This window comes from Sitophilus oryzae, unplaced genomic scaffold, assembly GCF_002938485.1.
Source record: "Sitophilus oryzae breed Bouriz unplaced genomic scaffold, Soryzae_2.0 scaffold_1179_pilon_pilon, whole genome shotgun sequence".
In the NCBI taxonomy this organism is placed as follows: domain Eukaryota; kingdom Metazoa; phylum Arthropoda; class Insecta; order Coleoptera; family Curculionidae; genus Sitophilus; species Sitophilus oryzae.
In genome coordinates this window covers 2973393-2999353 of record NW_022145814.1, presented here as the reverse complement: position 1 = coordinate 2999353, position 25961 = coordinate 2973393, and positions in this window count along the sequence as shown.

Genomic DNA, 25961 nt, shown 5'->3' with positions numbered 1-25961 from the left:
GCCAGGGATTCTAATGTTTAGTGAAAATTGGCTTACGCGGGAAGAAATACCTTTTGTGAAGATATGTGGTTACAACTTGGTGTCCTACTATGCCAGAAATATGATGCGCCATGGCGGTGTATGCATCTATTGCTCGGGACTTTACAACTTTGAAGATTTTGGAAGCCGAAATGACCATAGAGGGTACAGCTGAATACTGTTGTGCGGTGGACAGAACGGTGAAAATTGTGGTTGTGTGTGTCTATAGAAGCGGATTAGGACCTTTTAATGATTTTATTGTAAGCTTTGAAAATCTATTGAATTGTTTGTATGCGACCTTTAATACCTATACAATAAGTTGAATGCTGAATTTGAATGATTTATCTGTTGCTTTTTTTAATATTCGATCTTTAACACACAATTTTTCGGAATTTAGAAATATTTTACTCACCGAAAATTATGATATAGTTGGTGTCGTTGAAACTAGATTGGATTGCAATATACTTAGTAGTTTTGTACATATTTCCAACTATAGTATTGTAAGAATGGACAGACATAGACGTGGTGGAGGTGTAGCCATTTATGTAAGAACTAAATTTCAGTACACATATTTGGGTGGTTCTTGTGTCGAAGACCTAGAGCAACTATGGTTGAGATTGCGTGTTTCTAAATCTTGTAGCTGTGTAATTGGGGTTCTCTACCGACCTCCACGCACCAAAATAAAATTTTGAATCATTTTTTGATTTGTATTTGACAGAAAGTAAAATCTAACTTCATATCTGACTTCAGGATACACACTTGTGGTGGCGACATAAACATAGATCTGTTAAATTTGAATTACAAGATAGAAAACCTAGAAAAAATATTATACCTACATATATTTAATTAAAACAATTATAAATACCCCTACACGCGTTGACGCTTCCTCGGCGACCTTGCTTGATGCTATAATAGTTGCTGACTCTCTGGAGCCTTATGATTTTGGTACTAAGTACCCAGATATCACCGACCACTGTCTGGTATATTGTAGGTTCAGGAGGCAACATTCCGAGAATTATAAATCGTTTGCTTTTAGAGACCTTAAACGGCTAGATGTGGCTTGGTTACATACTGAATTAATTTCTACGACACCCGTTTGATTCTCATTTTTTATTACCGATATTGACGAAAATATCATTTTTCAAATGAATTATTGCATTTATTTGACACCGTTTGCCCTATAAACCATTACTGTAAGAAAAAAAACCTCCTTGGTTGACTGATACCATAAAACCCATGATTTGTTTGCGTGACAAGGCTTTCAAAAAACACAAAAGGGATAAAAATGCACAAAGTTGGGTATACTATAAGAGTCTCATAAAACAAATATTGTTGTTAAAATGAAAAAAAGGCTTATATAGAACATGTGGTGTTGGGTGATGATAAATCTTCAAAGGTCTTGTGGAAGAAGTTTCGGGAGTTAGACATATATTCTAAAAGGGAAAATTATATTCTACCGACACAATTTGATCAGCCTCATTTAATAAATAATTTCTTTTGGATCAGAATGGTATTAAGAGGGATTCCGATTTAGGAACTGTGGAGATTTTATAGAGAAAAACAAACTAAACTTCTCTTTCGTGAACTTTTCACTCTCTAGTTTGGTAAGTGAAGATACAGTATATAGGCACTTATTAAATATTAAATCCGATGCTCGTGGAGTCGATGCTATATCTATTAAAAATGCTTTATTGCTGTCCTTTTGTGTTGCCATATTTAGCTAATATAATGAATGACTGTTTATTACGTAGTGTTTTTCCCAGTCACTGGAAAATAAGTAAAGTAATCCCTTTGCCTAAAAAGTCAATCATTGATAGTTACAACGACTTGCGTCCAATAAGTGTACTCTGCTTTGTCTAAGGTTTAGAAAAAATTATCAGCGACCAAATAAAATCTCATCTTGATATTAATGATCTTCTTCCTAAGAGACAATCGGGGTTTCGTAGAGGGTATAGCTGCACAACTGCGTTGTTGGATGTGGTTGATGACATTCTGAGAATGAGTGACGTGGGCAAGACAACCGTAATGGTACTGCTTGATTATTCTAAGGCATTCGATACCATTTCCCATGAATTGCTTTTGGCCATTTTGTTATATATGGGATTTTCGGAAGAATCGGTCGGAATGATTGAGAGCTATTTATCGGATAGATCTCAGTTTGTTCAGATAGGAACGGTCGTGTCGCCAAGGGGTAGCATTACGAGAGGGGTGCCGCAGGGAACTATATTGGGTCCGTTATTGTTTAGCATTTACGCTGCGAAAATTGCATCACGATTGGGGCGTTGTGCATCATATTTATATGCGGATGATACTCAGCTCAGCTTCTCATTTTTCTCAGGCGATGTTGACAGGGCTAATGAAATAATTAATGAAGAAATTTCCAGTTTGGTTGAGATATCCCATAAACATGATTTAGTTATAAATCCCAGTAAATCTTTCGTCATGGTCTTTGGGACCAACCTCGAGGCAGTTGAGAGCTCATTGAAAATTAAAAATTAATGGCGTCGAAATTACATCTGTACGCACTGCTAGAAATTTGGGAGTAGAGTTTGATGTCGAGTTGAGATTTAAGAAGTACGTGACAAGGGTTCTTCAGAAGGCTTACTTGAATTTGAAGATGCTTTATCCTCATCGTCATATACTGGATAAGTCACTTAAGAGGAAACTCACCGATGCGTTAGTCCTCAGTCATTTTAACTACTGCGATGTTCTTTACGGGCCTTGTCTGGATGCTGCTGATACTGCTAAGATTCAGCGTGTACAGAAGCAATGTCTACGATTTATATACGGAATTGAATATGGAAACTAGACGAAAATATCACGCACTAACTTTATATCATTCTATAATTAATTACAAGGTCCTAATCTTATTTATACTGAAAAGGTCTGGCTCTGAACAGATGTTCATAATTTGAATTTGCGACATAAAGGGCTCATCTCCCCACCTTATCATAAAACAGCATTATTCCAAAGATCCTTTACGTACAATATCTATAAACTGTATAATGGCATCGATAAATGTTTTAGAGACCTGCCAGTTCATAGTTTTAAATCGCATTTAAAGCGACACCTTCTAGATCAACAATGTTAAATTATACTTGAGCAGCAAGCCTTTCCTTTAGTGTTTTCCTAAAACAATTTTACATATAATTTCTATTTTAAGTTTCTTCTTTTCCTTTAAATTTAATAAAAAAAAAAAAAAAAATATTTCTTTTTATATTTTCTCTTTTTTATATTGTCATATTTACATGTTAATGCATTAAACAAGGCTGGAACTTGATCAGTTATTCTGTATTTCCAGTCTTTTTTACCTTTGTATATTTTTCTTTCTTTATATTTTGTTTATTGTGTTTTATAATTCTTTTGGTTGTATCTAATCTATGTACACAAATTACAATAAATTTTCTTATTATTATTATTATTATTATTATTGACCTGTTCGAGGAGTAAGAGTTAAATAATTAAATAATAACTATTAGTTTGTTGCTGTCTCTTTTCCTTTATCTTTTGATTCATATTATCTCACCGTAACATAGTTTTATTTAATTTAACACAGCTATAATATAAATTATAGTTTTTCTGTTGTCATAAGAGAAAAAGGTTTTAGATATTTTGACACCCCCTTTCATAGCTTTTTGTAATTTCAGTAAACAATTTTATATAATATTTTAAGTTATCTTTCTATTCTATTCGTAATGATCTTATTTCTTTCTTTTTTATTATTTTTTTCTCTTATGACAACGTTGATCAAAAGTCAACCATTAGGGAGATATCGCGGTAAAAAGATGGTGGAAAATAATGTTTTTATTTTTATCTTGAAACGAAAAAGAGATAAACTAATGAAATTTTATGAGCATTTCACTGTTAAGTGAAACACACTTTCAGGTAATTTTTTACTTTTTAAATGAGGGAAGGGGTTGAATTAAACTACCCCTATCATTCTTTGTTAACGAAATTTAAAGAAAAATCTTATCAAACACATGCAAATGCATTAATTTGGATAGTTTAGTTTGTTTAGAAACTTTATTACCTCTTGTGTTTTTTTGATAAAACTCACCGATTGGAAATTAAAAAATAAAATGTAAAGCATTACATGTCAGGACAAAAAACATTTTTAGATTAAGAATCTCAAAAATTTGTTAAAACTGGACAACACAATAACACATATTAACTATTGTTTTAATTGTTTTTGGACATTACACTTTACTATAGAGCACGTACGTATTTCCTTGCAGATCGCTTTGAATACCTGTAAATGCATTAAAAGAAAATAACCATCCACAAAAACTAATAAACAAAATATTCAAAGATAGACTCCAAAAATTCTTAAACACAAAAAACAATCAAAATCAAATAGAAAATAAAAAGATTAAAAAAGATACACGATATAATAAGGCTCCCCCTTCGTAAATGGGTTGTCTCAACAATTACAAGTGGGTTACAATAAAAAGTATAATTAACGATTTGTCATAAAGCACATAACTTGTTAGCTGATAATTTCTCTAAACTAAAATCTGTAATACCGTTAAACAAACGAAGCAATGTTATATATGAAATTCCATGTTCGAACTGAGCCCAAGTTTACATAGGACAAACTTCTCAATGGTTAGAAAATAGACTGAAAGGGCACAAGTATGATAAAAAAAATGTAACCTCCCTCACAAATCATGTGTCAACAGAAAATCATACATACGATTTTAATAAAACTAAAATTTTAAAAACAGAAAATCACCAAAAAAGAGAGAGAATTTAAGTGAAATGGTGGAGATACAAAAAAAAAAACGAGGTAAAATGGGATAAAAAAGACCTAAAAAAATCTAAGCAAAATATATCTGTCGATCCTCTAACGCACTAAAAAAAAAACGTATACAGAGCGATCTGCAAGGAAATACGTACGTTCTCTATAGTAAAGTGTAATGTCCAAACTATATATATATATATATATATATATATATATATATATATATATATATATATATATATATATATATATATATATATATATATATATTTTTTTTGATGAGGTGGGAAAAAATCTTGCATAGACACCAATACCAACGATGTTGTATGACATTTGGTAGTAAGCCGGATTTCAATACCGACTAAAACCCTCCTCCCTTCTTGTTTTGCCTTCTATGCACCGGTAACCGCTCTCGCATTTCTTAGTGCATTAGGCTGTCTAAAGAAGATGTTCTTTTTCTTTGGTCTCTATTATTTCTCTGGCAGTCCCATATGCGCCTTCCCAAGATTCTGTGCTCATGACTAGACTTTCCATCATGTTAGAAATATTAAATGTAAGTTCTGAGCGTATTTGGAATTGATGTCTTTGTTGACTCCATCGGAAACAGTAGTATAGGGTATGTTCAACGCCGTTCACTGTTCCACAGTATTTACACAGATCAGTACTAGATCTTTTCCGTTTGTAGGGATACTGTCTAAAACACCCGTGTCCTGAAAGTGCTTGCGTTAAATAATAGTCCACTTCACCTATCGAGTTTAGCCATGTCTCAATGTCTGGGATAAGCTTGTGTGTCCAGCGTCCGTACTTTCCGTTGTTCCATTTTTGCTGCCAGCGTTTCACTAAGTTCTTTCGGGCTTCATCTTTTGCAATACCCTCATAAACTTCAAGCCTTTCTATTATTTTGTAAGTTCTATGGGAGGAATTTTTGATATTATATTTACGGCCTCTCTCGATATTGACTGATACGCACATGCAACTCGGATGCATGCAGTTCTTTGAATCCTACCTAGTTTTTGTACAAGTCTTTTATTTTCTGTCACTTTGTGCCACGCTGGAGCTGCATACAGAATTTGTGAGTGCGCCACACCCATAAGAACCCTCCTTCTAGACGATTTTGGTCCTCCGATATTTGGTAAAAGTCGGCTTAATAAACGTGTGGTGCCCTCGACCCTTTGTATAGTTTTATTAACATGCTCGGCAAAGGTTCTTTTTGTGTCCAGCCATACGCCCAAATATTTAATAGCTTGTTTTGAAATAACTATAGTGTCTGCTATCTGAAACGTTATAGGAGATAACTTTCTTTTACTGGTTAGGAGAACAGCTTCGGTCTTTTTCGGAGCCAATCTCAAGTTTCTGCTAAGCAGCCATTTACATGTTCTGAGCAGCGAGGTATTAACAACATCCATTAATATACATTCATTTTTGGCTACTGCTACCATAGCCACGTCATCTGCAAACCCTATTAATGTAACGCCTTCAGGCATTTCTACTTTAAGCAAATCATCATATAAAATGTTCCACAATGTGAGACCCAAAACTGAGCCTTGCGGAACACCACTATTTATGGTTAAGGCTTTGTATTATTTTCAGCTTCCATTTGTATTGACCGATCTGAAAGATATGATGATATGATCTTAATCAAGTTCTTCTCGATGCCTCTTCTATCTAGTGCCTCTAGGATTTGTTGCCATGAGGCGCTATTGAATGCATTTTGCACATCAAGGGTGATAACTGCACAGATTCTTCTGTTCTGAGGAGCAAAGTTTGCAGTATTATCCGCAATTTTGAGTACTTCACGTATGGCATCAACAGTTTGTCGACCCTTTCTAAAGCCGTACTGTTTTTCGGAGAGACTTTTATCGGGCTCGAGAGTTCTTCTTTTAGCTTTCCCAATATCAGATGTTCGTAGAGCTTTCCCTCTACATCCAGTGTTTTAAATGGGTCTGTATGTTGGATCATGAATTTCCTTTGTTTATTTTAGGTAATAAAATAGTTTAGCTTTCTTCCAATCAATAGGGAACTTGAATTTATAAGCCATTTGATTGTATACAGAGAGTATATACTCAGGGTTTAGTTCTGCTATAATTTTTAATACTTCAACGGGCACTTTTCCAGGTCCAGGGATTTGTTATTTTTAACTTATCAGAGTTTCTTTCTATTCTTTTGACTAAAACTAATAATCTTATTACTAATATCACAGTATCGTGTTTTGGAAATAGATTACTAACTACTTTTTCCGTAAAACTCATAGTGAGTTTCGGATTTGATTTGAATCCATGTAATTTCTTCATTACAATTTTGTATCCATTTCCAAATATATCACAGTCAATGATATCACAAATTGTTTTCCAACAATCCTTTTTAGCTTTTTTATATAGAATCTCTAAGTTTTTTCTTTTGTACTTTATATTCGTCCCAAAGTTGGGTAGAAATGTGCAAACTTTGATGGGAGTGTCTGATATAGTTTCTTCTCATTTTGATACATTCCTTCCTTAGTTTGGCAATGTTGTCATTCCACCAATATACACTGGTGGGTCCTCTTGACACGTTCTTTTCTTGGCACTGATTTACTGCAGAGCAACTTTAAATTTTCTGAGAATGTCGTTGGAGAGATGTCTTTTACGTCAATCTTTTCTAGGGCATTTATTAGGTTACTCTTATTGAGTTTGGCTACTTTCCAGCCTGGCTCTTCTTGTTTGTTGCTATGCGTGAACTCTATGTTTTCAATCACAAATTATATGAGGACTGAGGGATTCTTTATCGCTCACTTCCCAGTTAGTTATATTTATTCCTTCTGTCATAATAGTGAGATCTAATATGGAACCATAGCTTCCACTCTGGAATGTTGGATTGTTACCTATGTTGACTATCATTAGGTCGTTTGCAGCTAAAACATCTGTTATTTTTTCACCTCGTGTATCGCTAAAGGTCATCCCCCATTGGGGCGACTTTCCATTAAAATCTCCGGCTATTATGGCCTTAGTGTTTCTTGTTCTTATTTGAAATTCGATACTACTTAGCATTTCTTCTAGCTCTTCTTTATCTTTGTTGCCTGATGAGTAACAACTAAAAATGGTAAGGTTTTGAATGGTAACAAATGCATAACCGGGCCCTTGTCCTTGTTCTTTTACTACAATGTTGTTGTCTATAATTATTATACCGGCATCAGGTATTATATCTGGGACCCAGTCTTAAATAAAAACAAAAAAAACTTTTAACATGAATAAATGTTTTTCGTTATCCTATATAAGGGGAGCCCCAAATCGGAATTAAAAATGGCTTACATTTGCCACACCATGACTTCATATATACAAGGGTATAGAAATCTCGGCGCAGCGGAGGCAGTCGGCCAGCGCGCGCAAAACCATTACATCGCTAATTGTTTATTAATTATCTTTATTAGTTTAAAAGCAAAAAATATGGAGTTTGCTTTGATACCTTGTCAAGACATAAGCGAAACTTTTAAATCGTTTCTTTTTTTCATTTAGGCCTTCGTTTTCCGTTAAATGAAAGTTATATTTAAAAACAATTTTTTAAATTGAAAATTGTTTCTTGTCTATCTATATAAAGGGAGCCAAATCGAATTAAAATGCTAACATTTGCCACACCATGACGTCATATATACAAGGTATAGGAAATCTCCGCGCAGCGGCGGCAGTCGGCCAGCGCGCGCAAAAAACCATTACATCGCTAATTGTTTATTGATATATCATTATTAGTTTAAAAGCAAAAATATGGGGTTTGCTTTGATACGTTGTCAAGACATAAGCGAAAACTTTTAAATTGTTTCTTTTTTGCATTTAGGCCTTCGTTTTTCCTTAAATGAAAGTTATTATTAAAAAAAACTTATGTTTTTTAAACCAAATTTTTTTTTTTTGATGAAAATTTTAGTCTTTTATATTCTTTAAGTTTTTTGGCAACGTTGGTATATTAAATAATAAAAAAGTTTTTTGTAAAATAATTATAAAAAATTACTCCCTTACGAAGACTTTATTGTGTACTGGATCAAAAAATTAGTATTTAGTTTCTCTATACGTGGTATAATAATATATCGATTTTGATGATTGCCCTTTACCCGGTTTTATTTTGACTACTTCGGAATGGGTCTCCCATATCATGTACTGTACTTTCCATCCCTGAAAAATTAATTCAGCTTGTGACACCGAAGTGAGAGTTAACGTCAAAATAAGCTTTAATCTACCTACATCAAAGGTAGGTGTAGTATTCTAGTAGTATTCTACTAGACAGGTAGCTGAACTAGCTGACCGTAAAGTAGTAATATAATTTTTATTTGCGATAAGCAGTTGTCATTATATAAGTTTAATCCATGTTTAATCATCTTATACCCCTATAACGGTAGGTTTTTGGATTTTTCCTGATGGTTTGTTAAAACAAAATATACTTGGGCAGTATAAATGGCTGTTACAGGTTAATTCGTTAAAGAAATATGTACACACATATTATTTTAATATTAATAGTTATAATATAATGCATATATTATGTAATAACACATACTATGTATTGAATGTACTTAATTTAACCAATGCATTGTTTTTCTTTTTTTAATCTCACAAACAAGAAATGTTTGTATCACGTTTTTACTATAAATAAACAGGATTATACATTATTTACACCCCTTACAGTGTTTTCTGTAAGGGGTGTAACCAGGAGTATATTTCGTACCCTCTTACGATATAAGAGGGCCCCCACAAATTGTGTTTTATTATAATGCTTAAAATTTAATATATATTTGTACATAAAATAAAAATAGACTAGGAAAGTCAATTAATAATATTGTCGTAATTACTAAATAAGTACAGATTTTTTTGTTCTAATTATTTTAGTGTATTTTTAGTCACCTAATTATAAAGGAGAGTTATCCAACCATTGCATTATTTTAATCACAAGATAAGCATGTTTTATCGTTTTTATTATAAAACACGTTAATGTTAATTATCACACCCCTTACCAACACTCCAAAGGGGATATTTCGTGACCCCTATTTAAAGTGGACAAGCTTTATAGTCAATCTTTTAATTACCCAGCGTCTTTAATAAAAATCTAATGTAATTTTTCATAGAAATGAATCTGACATAAAGCAAATTTTATGAAAAAACTTTTCCTGGATTATCTACAAGAATAAACGCTGAACATTTCTGGTATACTAATGCAAGTAACTGCCAAATACAAATTAAATTACCAAATTCTCAAATGCCCCACTAATGCCAAGCTGATTCTAAATATATTACCACTAATACCACTAATACCACGAATAATATGATAAACACATTTGTTTCACGATTTAACCTGTAACAATACTGGAAGGTACGTGCACAGATTTTTTTCCTAGGGGTAAACTTAAAATCGTTAAAAGTCGTTAATTATTATTAAAGAAGGTATAATCAACAATTACATTATATCAATAATGCTCAAAAAGTAATACCATTAAAATTTAAGCGTTTTTAATTTGTGTAACATGTATTCATTAACGAATTAACTAACAATAGTGGATAGGTACGCGCAAGAATTTTTTCGGCTAGATATTATTAAGTCGTTTAAAAAGGCTATAAAAGTACTAAACAACATAGTAACTAATATTTATAATTTAATTCGAGTTTTTAATTCTCAAATATATAACGTTTTTACTGGCTGTATTTCTGAATATTCATTATCTAAATGTAGATATTCTTCAAGTTATGCGAAGTATAAGTAATGTTTCCGGTAAGACCGCGTATATGTCAACGGATTCTGGTTTTGAGTAGTATAAAGAATTTTTCCATATAGAAAGAGTTTTTTCTATATTTTTCCTTTTTCAAAATAAGGATAATTTCCTTCTTATTCTTTTATATTACAGTGTTTCTTATTCCTAAAATGTTATACTTAATTTTGCGCTTTAAAATTAAAAAAATCACAAATGGAAAAAATCACTTTACCTACAACATATACATACAAATCACTTTACCATAACAAAAAGTAAAAACATGTCATGGCGGAATATATTCAGGTGGCATTTTCACAGCATTTATCTATTGAAAATCAAGATTACAAATAATTAACTTGCGTACATGTTATACACGAGATTGAAAGTTTCAGAATCGATAATACGCAATACGCTACGCAGTCCACTTATTCCTATGCGCGGAATGAGCGTCTTCAAGACTCTTCCTTCGACCAGGGTCACGACGCCGCCGAAGAGAAATCGGCCTACATTTGGCTAAACAGGCTGGACCGCTGGAGAGAGTACGATATTGGCGAGTATGAATATTTATAAAAAAAAAAAAAAAAAAAAAAAAAAAAAAAAAAAAAAAAAAAAAAAAAAACATATATAAAAGCTCAAAGGGTTTTTTTGTTGCATCCATCCCGCCGACCGCTTCACCAATCTTATTATTCTTCGTTTTTTTAAATGAAAGGTATATATGTGGAGATTTGTTATGAGGTATTTTTATAGTGCTTAATGGTATTCTTTGTGTTTTAAAACGACTTAAATACTAAAACATTACCTGAAAAACACCTAACACGAATACCTCCAAAAAATAAATTAATTTGTCATTGTCGAAGTGTGTGTCAGTTAATAATATATTTACGGTTTTAGATATTTAGAGTGAGTTCATGCCGCAAGCTTTAGATACATAAATATTAGCACAAAGGTTCGTTTAAACGCCATTAGTGAAAGTATTCAAAAGCGATTTTAGGAAATTCATCCTCTTAAGAGAGTTGAAATTATCTTGGAACAGTTTGTTGAAAAATTTCTTACTATTTGGTCTAGAATGAAATGAAAATCCTACAAAAAATTAGAAGAAATTATTTGAAATTCATCAACCAAATGGGTAAAGTTAGTAAAAATTTATGATAAAACTTTGGTGACTCTGGATTATACACATAAAAATGGGCACAAAGGTAAGCGAATTTATGAAATTAATAACCTTAGGAAGATAGAATAGGGAATGAAGGTTTGCTCTACGAAAATGCAATACTAAAACATTATAACCAGACAGTATAAAATTGTACATGGTATTGATGACATCATAACGAATATATCTTTCCTCATTACTTCAAGGAATAAAAAAATACCTATAAAGAGAGTATAGTGCTCTTAATAAATAAAAAAGATGAAAAATAAAAAACATCAAAAAATTAAAAAAAAAAAAAAAGATAGTAAAAAATTTATTTAATCAATGCATGAACGATTCGAAGTGTAACACGAACGTACTCCGCGAGGGAAAAGCTAGTAATTATTAATTAGATTTTATTTTAACTCATTAATTTTCATGGAAAAAAGATTTTTGTAATTCGCCATTATTATTAGTTAAAAATAGAAACTCATATCAAATTTAAATTTTTCAAAAAAAAAAAAATTATTTTTTACAAATCTGAACACATTTTAAAAGAAAAAAAAGTTTTTGATAATTTTGTGTGATTGACTACAAGTTGTATAACATAATTTCTACGACCGGTCTACCTAGTCAAAGTCAAAGTCAAGTCAAAGTCTTTATTTCTAGAGTGGTACCTAGTGGTCTGCAGCAACGCCTTGTGGTGCAAACGAGGGCCTGTTAAGCTGTGACGTGACGCACAACATTCAAGAAGAACAGAAGCGTGGCAAAGAATTTAGTAATTTAAAAAAAGTCTTTTAGATACATTAGTAGGTATTAAAAAGTGTTGTGTTTAAATGGGGTTGCCTTTAACAGTTACAAAATTATATCGTAAAGTGTAACTTCCGTAAGAATCTTATCTGTCATTTATCATGATCTGTCATCATGTTCACCTGATGTTTTGTATGCTATTTGTTTTTTTCGAGTTTTTTTGCTGCTTGTTTTACGTAGGTTCGATCGCATAATTATTATTGATAATGTTTTATTAATTTAACACTATTACTTTTTCAGTGAATCTTTAAATCTTTGTTTTTTTATACCCTGTATAAATTTTTGCTTGTTATAAGAATGATTTTGTTTATTAAACACTAATCAATTACGTTTTTATTCGCTTTTCAATGCACCCCGGTTGCATCTTTGTAAGGACTGTGAATTTTTAAACCACATTTTCGATGATTGAAATGTGTTATTCATGTTTAAAGTTTTGTGGTCATAACGCTAATGGAAATGGTTTTTTTTGTAATATTATTTTTTAAAAAAAATACTCGCCTAACGAAGACTTTTATTGTGTACTTGATCAAAAAATAAGTATTTATTTTCTCTATTACGGTGGTATTTAATATATCATTTTTATTATAGCGCCCTTTTACCCGGTCTAATTTTGTACTACCTTCGGAATAAGGGTCCCCATATCATGTACTGTACTTTCCATCCCTGAAAAATTCAGCTGTGACACCGAAGTGAGATGTAAAGTCAAAATAAGCTTATGATAAGCTTTAATCTACCTACATGATAGGTAGGTGTAGGTACTCTAGGTATATTCTACCTAGACAGTAGCTGAACTAGCTGGCAGTAGTAATTAATTTGTAATCCGATAAGTAGTTGTAATTAATAATTCACTAATCCTGTCCTATACCTCCTATATCGGTAGGTTTTGGATTTTCCTGATTGGGTTTTGTTTAAAAAAAAGGTATACTGGGCATGATATAAATGTCTCTTACAGGTTAATTCGTTAAAGAAATAGTTACACACATATAATTGTTAATAATACTGTATAATAGTAATGGCTAATATTATTTATAACGCATTAAATATGTATTTGAATGTACTTATTTTACCAATGCATTGTTTTGGGTTTTTTTTTAATTAAAAAAAAAAAAAAAAAAAAATGTTTTTTATTAAAAAACAGTGATTATACAATTTATTTACACTCCTTACACTGTTTCTGTTTTAAGGGGTGTAACCAGGAGATTATTTCGTAACCTCTTACGATATAAGGGGGCCCCCCCACAAAGTGTTTTATTACTTAATGCTTTAAAATAATAATATATTTGTACATAAAATAAAATAATAAAGTCAATTAATTAATATTGACGTTAATTACCTAAATAAGTACAAGATTTTTTTTTCTACTGATTTTAGTGTATTTTTTAGTCACCTAATATAAAGGAGAGATATCCAAACCATTCATTATTTTACCACAAATAAATGTTTTTGGTTTTTATTATTAAAACAACGATTAATTATTATACACCCCTTAACCCAAACACTCCAAGGAAGATATTACGTGACCCCTTATTTAAAATGGACAAGCTTATGTCAATGTTTTTAATTACCCAGCGTCTTTAATAAAATCTAATGTAATTTTCATAGGTAGAAATGTTCTGACATAAAAAGCAAATTTTTATCAAAAAACTTTTTGATTATCTACAAGGAGTAAACCGCTAACAAATGTCTGTATACTAATGCCAAAGTAATGCCAAAAATACAAATTAAATACCAAAATTTCTCATATAATGCCTCACTAATGCCAAGCTGATTCCAATATAATACCACTAATACCACGAATAATAAAAAATGTCTATACCTATGTGGCGGATTTATCCATCCAAAAAAATCCTTATGGATTTTTCGCTACTGCACTGCAAGAAAAATCTACAAAAAAAAATAGTTATTTTTTGTAAACACTTCTGGCGTTAAACCTAAAACGGACTCTGCTTGTCAGAAGTTGTGTTTACCGTTACAGACATAAAAATTTGCCTAACAAAAAAAAAAAAAAAAAATGCTTTAACGTTTCGGAAAGTTTTCTTCTTTCCGTGTCGGCAAGCAAAATATAAAGAAATCAAAAAAATATTTATATAAAAAAAGAAGCGATTAGCCTCTAAAAGAAAAATAAAAGAGGCCTTTTTTAATTCAATCGTAATAAAATGAAATGTATTGCTCATGCTCTGTAGATTTAGTAATGTATGGCAAAAGCTTCTTTGCTTTATTAAAAGACATTAATAAATAAACATACATACGTGAAATTTAAAAAATAATCATACAGAAAGTTTGGGCTTTTTTGGTTTTACCTTAATTAAAGTAATGATCAGGTAGTAGAATTGTTAATTTTGAAGTTTAAATTAATATTAATGTCAGTTTTAACAGAACGTCAACGATGTTCTGTAGACGATCTGATTTTAAAAAGTAAAGTGTTCTCGAATAGTTCAATTTAAATATTTAAATACGTTCTTGATTCTTTATATTTTTTTGCTTCCGACGACGGAAAGAGAAAACTTTCCGAAGTTAAGCATTTTTTTCTTTGTAGGCAAATTTTTATTACTGTAAACACAACTTCTGACAAGCAGCGTCCGTTTTAGGTTTAACGCAGAAGTGTTTACAAAAAATAACTATTTTATTTTGTAGATTTTTCTTGCAGTGCAGTGGCGAAAAACCCATAAGGATTTTTTTGGATACACGATTAATATGTAACACATTTGTTTCACGAATTAACCTGTAACAATACTGGTAGGTACGTGCACAGATTTTTTCCTAGGTAGGTAACTTAAAAGTCGTTAAAAAGTCTAATTATATTTAAAGAAGATATCAATTCGCAATCAAATTAGCATTAAGGGCCAGATAATGCCAGTAATACCATTAAAATTTTGCTTTTTTATTGTGTAACATATTTATTTTAAACGAAATTAACCTGTAACAATAGTGCTAGGTACGTGCACAGATTTTTTCGTAGTTAACTTATTTAAGACGGTAAACAGGCCTATTAAAGCTATAACAACATAGGTAACTAATATTTATAATTTGATTGAGTTTAATCTCAAATGAATAAATGTTTTTACTGGTGTATTTCTGAATTGTTCATTTTAACAAGTAGATTCTTTCAAGTATGCGAAGTAATAAGTAAATGTTTCCGGTGAGACCGCGTATATGTCACCCGATTTCTGGTTAGTATAAACGACTAACGACTTTTTCTATAGAAAGAGTTTTTTCTATATTTTCCTTTCAAAATAAGACAATTTTTTTTTTTTTTGTTTATTCTTTTAAATTATTACAGTTGTTTCTTTTCAAAATGTTATACTTAATTTTCGCTTAAAGTAAAAATCACAAATGAGGAAATATACGTTATTGATAAAGTCTTAGACAAATCACTTTACCATAACAAAAAAGTAAAAACATATCATGGCGGAAGATATTCAGGTGGCATTTAAACATTTATCTATTAAATCGAGATTCAAAATAATAAACTTGGTAACATGTTATACACGAGATAGAGAGTTTCAGAATCGATTAATAGGCAATACGCTACGCAGTCAACTTATTCGTATGCGCGGATGAGCGTCTTCAAGGCTCTTCCTTCAGCCAGGGTCAGGAGGCCGCCGAAGAGGAATCGGCCTACTTTTGGCTAAACAGGCTGGACACGGTGGAGTACGATATTGTCGAGTCTGAATATTTATAAAAATTTGCACAGAGTAAAATATGTTGTGAAAAAATAATTAAATCCATACATATATAAAAGCTCAAGGGTTTTTTTGTTGCATCCATCCCATGTGTAGATTTGTTATGAAGTATTTTTATAGTGCTTAATATATTAAAAAAAAAAAAAAAAAAAAACTTAAAAATACCTGAAAACAACACCTACACACAATACCTCAGAAATAAATTATATTTTTTTTTTTTTTTTTTTTTATTACATTATTTTATGTAGATTTAGATTATATAACGTTTTTAGATATTTTAGACTGAGTGCATTTGCCGGCAGCTTTAGATACATAAATATTAGCACAAAGGTTCTTTTAAACGACATTAGTGAATTAACTACACAAAGCGATTTTAGGAATTCATCCTCTTAGAGAGTTAAATTATCTCTCGGAACAGTTTGTTGTATGAAAATTCCTACTATTTGGTCTAGAAGAATGAAATCCTACACAAAGAATTAAAAAGAATTTTTGAAATCATCAACAAAATGGGTAAAGTTAGTAAAAAATTTATATTGAAAAATCTTGGTGACCTGCTGGATTCATAGCACATAAAATCTGGCACAAAGGTTTAAAGGCGTATTTATGAAATTTATACCCTTCGGGAGTAGAATAGGGACTGAAGTTTGCTGTCCGAAAATGCAATACTATAAGATTATAAACACAGTATAAAATTTTTATACAAGGGTTTATTTAGTGACATTCTATTAGTAATATATCTTCCTCAATTATCCTTCAAAAGAATAAAAATAACCTATAAAGAGAGTGTTAGTGCTCTTAATAAATAAAAAAAAAATGGAAAAAATAAAAAAAAAAAAAAAAAAAAAAAAAGAAAGTAAAAATAAGAATATAACAGAAGTAAAAATAATCCTTTACTCAATGCATGAACGATTCGAGGTGTAACGCGAATGTAGTCGCGAGAAAAAGCTAGTAATTTATTTAAATTATTTTATTAACTCATTAATTTCATTTTGAAAAGGAATTTGTAATTCGCCACTATATTAGTTAAAAACTAACAAACTCATATCAAATTTAAAGTTTTGCGATTTTGACTTATACTTTTTACAAATCTGAACCACATTTTATCAAAAAGTTTTTTTTTATTAATATTTGTGTAGATTGACTACAAGTCGTATAACATAAATTCTACGACCGTTCTACCTAGTGGTCTGCAACATCGCCTTGTGGTGCAAACGTGGCCTGTTAATCTTTGACGTGACGCACAACAGCGAAGAAAAACAGAAGCGTGGCTAGATTTAGTATTTAAAAAAAAAAGTCTTTTAGATACAGTAGTAGGTATTAAAAAGTTTTGTGTTTTAAATGGGGTTTGCCTTAACAGTTAAAAAATTATATCGTAAAGTGTAACTTTTCGTAAGAATTCTTTATCTGTCATTGATCATGATCTGTCATCATGTTAACCTGATGTTTTGTATGTTATTTTGCTTTTTTCGAGGTTTTTTTGCTTGCTTGTTTTACGGATAGGTGCGATCGCATAATTATTATTGATAATGTTTTATTTAATGTTGACACTACTACTTTTTCAGTGAATCTTTAAATCTGTTGTTTTTTGTTAAGTTCGTTATTTAAACATATGTATGTAATACACTCATATTAACACTAATCATATTTTTACGTTTTTATTCATCATTTTCAATGCCCCCCGGTTGCATCTTTGTAAAGGACTGTGAATTTTTTGTTAGGTTCGCTAATTAAAAGTAAAGACGCTTTAATCTCTCTTGCAGTCGCAACTGCCAGGTCATGTGCTGACCGGCTTCTATCAGTATTGTTTTGAATGATCTTGATTTTGGACATTTATTCTTGATAAATCCCTTTTTTTTGAGATCGGGTTTAGAGTACAACTAGGACTACCAGACTGATGTCCTTCAAGCTTGCAGTGGACACAATAAGCTACATTTCTACACTCACTCGCTTTATGTCCTTCCTTTGCACACTTTCGACAAAGAAGTTCTCTGTTTGGGCCATTACATTTTGACTTTGTATGCCCATATTCCCAACACTTAAAACATTTTGTTTCTTGTTTCCTTTCTTGGACCTTGCAATGTATCCATCCAATTTTTATTCTCCCAATTTCAATTAGTTTGTTTGCATCTGTTTCGGTCATTACCACGGTCACATTTTGACGACCACCATACGCTAGGGTCGTATTAAAAAAATACTGTAATTGACTGAAACTGAGTTTTATTTACACAATACTTTTGTCCAAACAAACGAATCGTTAACCGCGCATACTCCTCGGAAATCGTGCATTTTATTTTAAATTTCCCTGTATATTTTTCGAACACTTTAATAAAAACAAATACAGAAAACAACATTTTTCAAAGAAAAAACAATAATAATAATAATTGATAATGTAATTTTTTCTCAATTTCCAAACTTAAATAACTCGGTTATTTTGGACTTATCTGAAAAATGGTAAGGAGAAAATATGTTTCTTTTATCGAGATCTACCAGCCCTGCAAATATTTGCACTTATTTCAGACTCACCCTGTTTATAAGTTTGTTAACATTAAATATAGATGCTAAACTTGTATATTTTTAATTAGATCTTTCTATTTACTTGAATGTCCTAATATGTATACTACTGTTTTTTTTTTAACTAAAATATGTTAAAATAAATAATTAGAAAACCTAATAGGATCTCTTGGAAACAGAAAGAAACTTTTACTGCAGGTTAGTCCTCTACTCGGGCTGTTTTTTGCTGTACAACTTCGCCCAGGCATTGTAAAAACACGTAAAAATTAACTAATTACTCTATCCAACCACTGCTGTATTAAAGATTTAAAAATATGTGATATGATATGATATAAAATATATATGATATGAAAATAAAACTAGAAAACCCAAATATATAACACAATAAACAAAAATATAACAACAACTATAAAATATATAACTCAAGAAATAAACAAAATAAATTAAGCCGTACGCGCGCGCTACTGACTCGAATCTGCCGTAACTGTGTGTAGTCGATGAAAAAAACTACGCGACTGGTTACTTTCTGTCCTTCTCCTAGGAGATGCAAGACCTTGTCGTTGGTGGAGGCTCCTGGTCAGGTGCTGGGGGGAATCCCCTCTTACACTTGGCTTGGTCTAAGAAGCATCTCACTCATCGTCTTGTCCCTGACTATAGTGTCGTGGCCAGGGAATTGCACCAAGACATATAACGATACCGGGCGGGGCTACGGACAGCCTCAACCTTGGGGCACCCCATTGTATTTTACCCCTTACTTCTACATGCGGGGCTCTGTAGAAGTGGACCGACTGTCCCTAGCGACTCATAGGAACACTATGAGATCTGATAATAATAGTAATAAAAACATCACCGGTGAAGCTGTGGGGAAACCCCCTAGCGACACTGGGAACAGTAACAATGAAAGTTCCAAGGGGCCAAACCCAAAGAGAACTACAGGAGAGGTGGCTGACACTTGCGTGAGACCATCCTCCGCAAGTGGCATACAAGCTACCACCTCCTCCAATGGTCGGGAGCCTACCTTCTACCTCTAAACCCAACACGCGATACAAGCTACCGTTTCGTCTACCCGGCCTGGGTCGTAGCTCCTCGACTGTGAGGGACACGGGTCTCCGCAGGAAGTCCTGGGACTGTATGATGAGTTATAACTCAAGAAAGGGGGACACAATAGATCTCTAATCTAAGGTCGCAGAGATTAACCCCCCTCCCACTTATTCTAAATTCTAAATTCTACTTTCTGTCGATGGAAACTCAAATGGCGGCGTGCGCGAGGATATGCGCGTAGCGTTCCCGCCAAAGAGAGTTAGCCTGCCGATTGGTTTATATGCCGTGATGCTAGTTCGCAGACATTGTTCGTATAAAGTATATGCAGGAGAGGTGGTAGGTGTTCTCCTAGCGGTATCCCATATGGCGCCATGGTAGTTTTACTTTCAATATTTTCCATGTAAATTTTTTGTGGTCGATTTTTTAAATAGCTTTCCGTTAGTTCTAGTATGTGTTGATTCAGTTTGTATTTTTGTAATTTTTCATTTAATTTGTCTTTAGATATGGTGTCAAAAACTTTCTTTAAGTCAATAAATACTACTACAGTAATTTTCTTTTTATTGAGATTATTTGTAATATTCTCAATTATATCTAGAACAACGGATGTAGTGCCTGATTGGGTCTGAAAGGCGTACTGTTGTTTGTATATTATATTGTTAGCTGATATATGATCTGAAATTCTGTTGTGTATGATTTTTTCTAGTATTTTGTTGAGTGAAGAGAGTAATGATATTCGTCTGTTGTTTTGTAGTTCCTCTCGGTTTCCTTTTTTATGTACTGGTATAATGATGGTCTGCTTTAGGTATTCAGGATATATACCGCTCTTTAGCGTGCTATTAATTAATTTATTTAGTGATGGTATTAGAAATTTCCTATGTTTAATAATAAAGTCATTTGTTATATCGTCAAAACCTGGAGCTTTGTTTTTCTTCATTTTGCTTATAATCTGCTCTATTTCTCTATTATCTGTTTTGTTGCAGCTGAGTTGGGGTTTTATGTTTTTTCTTAGAGTTGTAGTTGTTTAAGGTTGCAATCTGCTAGTCGATATTTGTTTCTCTGTTAGTATTTTTCCAACTGAGTTAAAGTAATTGTTGATTTCATTCACGATATCTGTTTGATTAGTGATCTTTATGGCGTCTGTACTTTTAATTTCTGTTATTTGCTTTCTTGTCTTGTTTTTGTTTCCGAATTCTTGGTTTATTAATTTCCAGGTTTTTGAGTAGTCTAGGCAATGTTTTTGAAACATTGTTTTGAACTATTTAATTTATGATTGCTTTAGAAAATCAGTTGTTTGTTTTTTTTTGCTCTTTGTATCTTTCAAGGAGTATCTGATTATTTTTGTTCTTGCGATGTCTGCTATATAGTTTATTTCATTTTCTAATTTCTTTTATTACTTCTTTCGTTATCCACGGACATTCTTCTCGTCTTCTTATTTTGATAGTTTGTTCGTTTTTATCTATTATGTCTTTTATAGCTTTCGATAGTTGTTCAAAATCTTTTATATTTTTATTTTCCAGTTCTTCTAGGTTCCTTTTGATGCCACTTTCGTCTCTTCATGTTATATTTAATATCTTGTAATCCTTTGTGTTGATTGTTTTTTTATTCATATTTATTCGTATAGCATTATGATCTGAGCAGGTTTACTTACTTTACTTTTACTTACTTTGTTTAAAATGTTATAGTTGTTTTCCCCATACATATTTTTATATCTTTGTACTAGTTGATTTTTTTCCATAATATTGATATTAAAATTTCCCATGATTATACGGGATTTTCTTCTGATTATTATATTGTTTTGAAGTGTGTCTTCCAATGTGTTAAAATTTACTTGTGGTGGTTTGTATATCAAGGTTATCGCTATATTTTGTGTGTTTAGTTTTACAGTTATAATTTCGATTTTATTTATGAAACAGTTTAATAAAATTTTGAAGTTTAAGTTACTTTTTATATATAGAGCTATTCCACCTCCTCTTGTTGGTTTGGATCTAAATATTCCTTTATATCAGTGAATATTGTACAGATGTTCTTCCTTTTCTGTTAACCAAGTTTCTGTTAAGGCTATGACTTCAGTTTGAGGTAGTTTTGCGTTTTAGGAAGTGCTTCTATTTCTTCGAATTTGTTTCGAATACTTCTGATGTTATGCATATAAATATAAATATTAATCATTGATAATAATTCGGTATGTATTTTTTGTTGTTTTTTTTTTGTTTTTTTTTTTTTTTGTTTTTTTTTAATTTTTTTGTTTAAATTTGCTCAATATCTGTTAATCTAATTTTTTCACTGTTTTCAGTTTTTCTGACTCACAACCTATGCATATTTACTTTCTTCTCCTTTTTTGATTTTCTGGCAGCATAAAATAGTTGTCCTGCTAATGTTATTAGGTGTTCATTTATATATAAGTTGTTATTTCTTCCTATTATTTGGCATTCTTTGGTTTGGAGACTACCTACAGTTTTTCTTGCTTTTAATATTTTTTCTCGCGCTTCCTTATTTTTTAATGTGACTACAATGGAGTTATTCTCTTGGTTTTGGTGTTTCCAATAACAGTTTTTTATTTCATTCCCGTTGAAGTCTGAGCTTAGTTTTTTAAATACTTTCTTTGTTGTTTCTGTTATATTTTTCGCCTTGCTTATACTGCATATCACCAAATCATTTTGTATTGCTTCTCTTTCATTTCTGTCGATGATTTTTTCTAGGTTATTTACTTTTTCTTCTAGCATTGTGTTACATTTTTTTGTTCTTTTAGTATGTTTCTTAGTTCGGCATTATCTTTTTGTATTTCATCGAACTTCTCTGATAAAAATTCCAAACTTTTTTGCATTTCGCTCAATTTTTGATATATTGTGGTGTTCGTTATATCTTCGGTGTTTTCATTTTTTTCTCGGTCTGCATTTCTTTCTGCTATTTCTTTTTTATTTTTTGTATTTTTACTCATGATTTAAAAATATGGTTTGTAATTTAATTGTTATTTATTATCTATAATGGATAGCGGACTGGGACACACGCTTCACCCTAGCAGTGCCTGTTGCAGGGACTTTGATAGTCTAACACGCACAAAAAAGTGAGGGCAACGGCAAGTATTTAACAGATGATATTTACGGAGAAATGCTATCACGGTATTGAATGGGATACTGTTGGACAGAAGCATAAACAACAAGAACAAAACTCTAATATACAATACCATCATAAAGAGTATAACCACGTACAGCTGTGAAGTCTGGCCAATTAAGGAAACAACAAAACGAATGCTGGAAGCTACAGAGATGAATTTTTGGAGATCAGCAGGCAAATCAAGACTTGAGCGAATAACTAATGAACGCATAAGAGAGATTATGGAAGTTAAACATACGATAGTGGACGACATAAAGAACAGTCAACTCATATGGTACGGGCATGTCCAAAGAATGGCAGAAATAAGAATCCCAAAGCAAATTATAAACGGGAAACCTGCAGGAAGAAGAAAACCGGGTAAACCGAGAAGAAGTTGGCAGGAAGGGACTGACACGTTTATGGAGGAAAGATCTCTCGGAGATGGTGCATGGAGAGACAGACAGGCATGGAGAGAGGACTACGTATGGGAAGAATAAATTGGGATATACGAGTCGACAGCTCGATCGCAAAAAACCTTCTCGCGATAAGCAAATTCCGTACAATTGCAAATGAAAACAAAATGCTAATTTACCTGTTTTCCTTGTTGTTGTTAGTCTTTCACGAGAAAAAATGTGACAACTAGATCACATAACACCCCTTCAGCACTTATATTCACTTTTTGCACAAAGATTTCACCTTATTTACTATTTTTTTCGCATAAATCGAGGAGCGGAATTTGATACCGGTATCTCACACGACGATTCGATATTAACTCCAATTTTAACGTAGGAATCGGGCCCGAATCAAAATATATACACTTAGTATGTAAAAGATCTGAATCGATATGTTTTAAAAATTCGTGGTTATTACTAGTCCATTTTCTCAATTTGAAACCCCCCTTTTTTAATAAATTGCTGAGATCGCGTTGCAGCATGGGAGTCAATTGGATGAGGTCAATTGAATTACAATCGGTACAAATATCATCAAGAAAAATGTTATTTGACAAAAGAATATTCGCGGCAGATTTAAAATTATGTTTTTCGTCATTAGCCAACTGAATGATTGTTCATAGAGCAAGATATGGTGATGAACTGACACCAAAAGTAACCGTTTTTAAATTATATTCTCTAATTGGTTCCTCCTCAGACAACCGCCAGAATATTTTTTGAAATTTATAATATTTTAGATCAATTCGAATTTGTCGACACATAGCCTTAATATCAGCTGTGATAGCTATGGAAAAAATTCGAAAATTTATTATTACCGAAGCTATATCTTTTTGCAATTTTGGACCAGTCATTAGACAATTATTAAGCGATAAGTTATTTGAATCTTTACAAGATGCGTCAAATACTATTCTAATACGTCTAGTAATTGAATCAGGATTAAATATACAGTGATGCGGTATAAAATATTTATTTGCAGATCGCTGTCTGTGCAATCCTGAGTTATTTTTCGATAATCATTATATAAAGTTGGGTTAGATTTTAAACGTTTTTCTAATGAAAGAAATCTGCGTAGAGCTGACAATTTTATATTTTCAAATATCGGTTCCATTTCTGTTTTAAAAGGAAGAGATACTACATACTGACCTGAGTCTAATCTATAAGTAGTTTATAGATTAGATAGTAGTAGTAATATCTCCCATTATTATGTAACCAAATGAAATATTGATTGCGTTAGGTAAATTAGGATGCGGAGCAGAAAGTTTTCCATCTAATAATATATTATTAAATATTGAGGTTCAATATCATGTCACTGGCAAACATTAAATCGATCTGAAAGATCAAAGCTACAAGTGCCTTTCCTGTGTAGCGATCGTAACATTTTGCTCATTGATCAGGTTATTGATGTCACAGATTGCTTCCTGGATGACTGCTAATTATAGTATCAAATTGCTTTTGAGGTCATCAATTTGATTTTTGACCTTCTCTGCATTTTCTTTGAACTTGTTCTTAGTATCTCTGCTCTGCCAGAAATTAGGATAGTTAACGATTTGAACGCAAATAGGACTTTGTTTTGTTTGGTTTGATTTTTGCTTTATTTTTGCTGGGAGAAGGGGTTCCCTCCTTCGATCTTTTATTTACCTCTTCTTTTGCATTGTTGTCATAGTTGTGGAAAATCTAGAGTGTCCTCCGCCATATCCTCCATAGCCTCAGCCATCATTGTCCACCCCGAAGGGAGCGGCAGTAGTAGTAATAGGTATTTAGGGTAGTGGTGGCCCCCTCTCTTCTAAATACCTCTTAGCCGTCCTATAGGAGTACCAGCCTGAGTTCCACTCTATCTACTAGAAACACTCAAGTGTTTCTCTAAATAGACTTAAAAAACAATTCCTCTATCACCACTAACCGATATTGAACTGAAATATATGTCCAGTGACCGTGGACAACACCCCGATCTGAGGAAGTCGTAATTGCATATAACAAACCGCTCATAAAAGTCTCTAATAACAATTTTCTCACTTCAATTTTATCACTTTGGCGCAACTTTGATGATGTAGAGGTTTCAGAGACTCTGAGATCTAAATTGAGAAGCTCGAGTCGTTCCGGCCGTGCTCTGGTCTTAGTTTCTATGAAGGTGGAGCTTCGAATTGAGTAAGAGTCTACAAAACTTTTTAGAAAATAGACAAGGATGGGGAGGCCCCAAACTCTGACACGGCGCGTCGCAATTGCTGATAGGGGACGTCCTACAGATATATAGGACAGGTGTGATTAAGGCTTGCCAAAATCAACACCCGCGGATCAACTGAGGATATGATGTAGGGCAGCAGCTACACCATAACTGGGTTTAGGTGACTGACGAATGATATCATTCCAGGCTAAATACCAGATACTCACAGGAGAAAAGTACGCACTGATTTACACATATTACATTTTTATTTTTAATTAAAAAAAACATCTTCTACTTCTATTCTTAAATTTAAAAGTAAATGACAAAAGTACACATTTCGTAAAAGTAGCTGCTAAACCAAAACTCTTAGGTTTAAGATAAACAGGCGTATTTTTGCGGCTTAAATAAATAAGCAGAGATAGCAATTTTCCGGATTTAATGAAATACGTGGTATTTACGCTTTTTCAGATTAGTTAGGTTGAAGTAGAAAACACTTAACTGTTACTAAATTCTTTCTTTACTGGTAATTTTTTTTTTCTGGAGCACAAAATCTTACTCAAACAGTAAATATGAATATATTTCAGTAATAACTTTGATACTAAGATATTTATAATAATTATTGGTTAC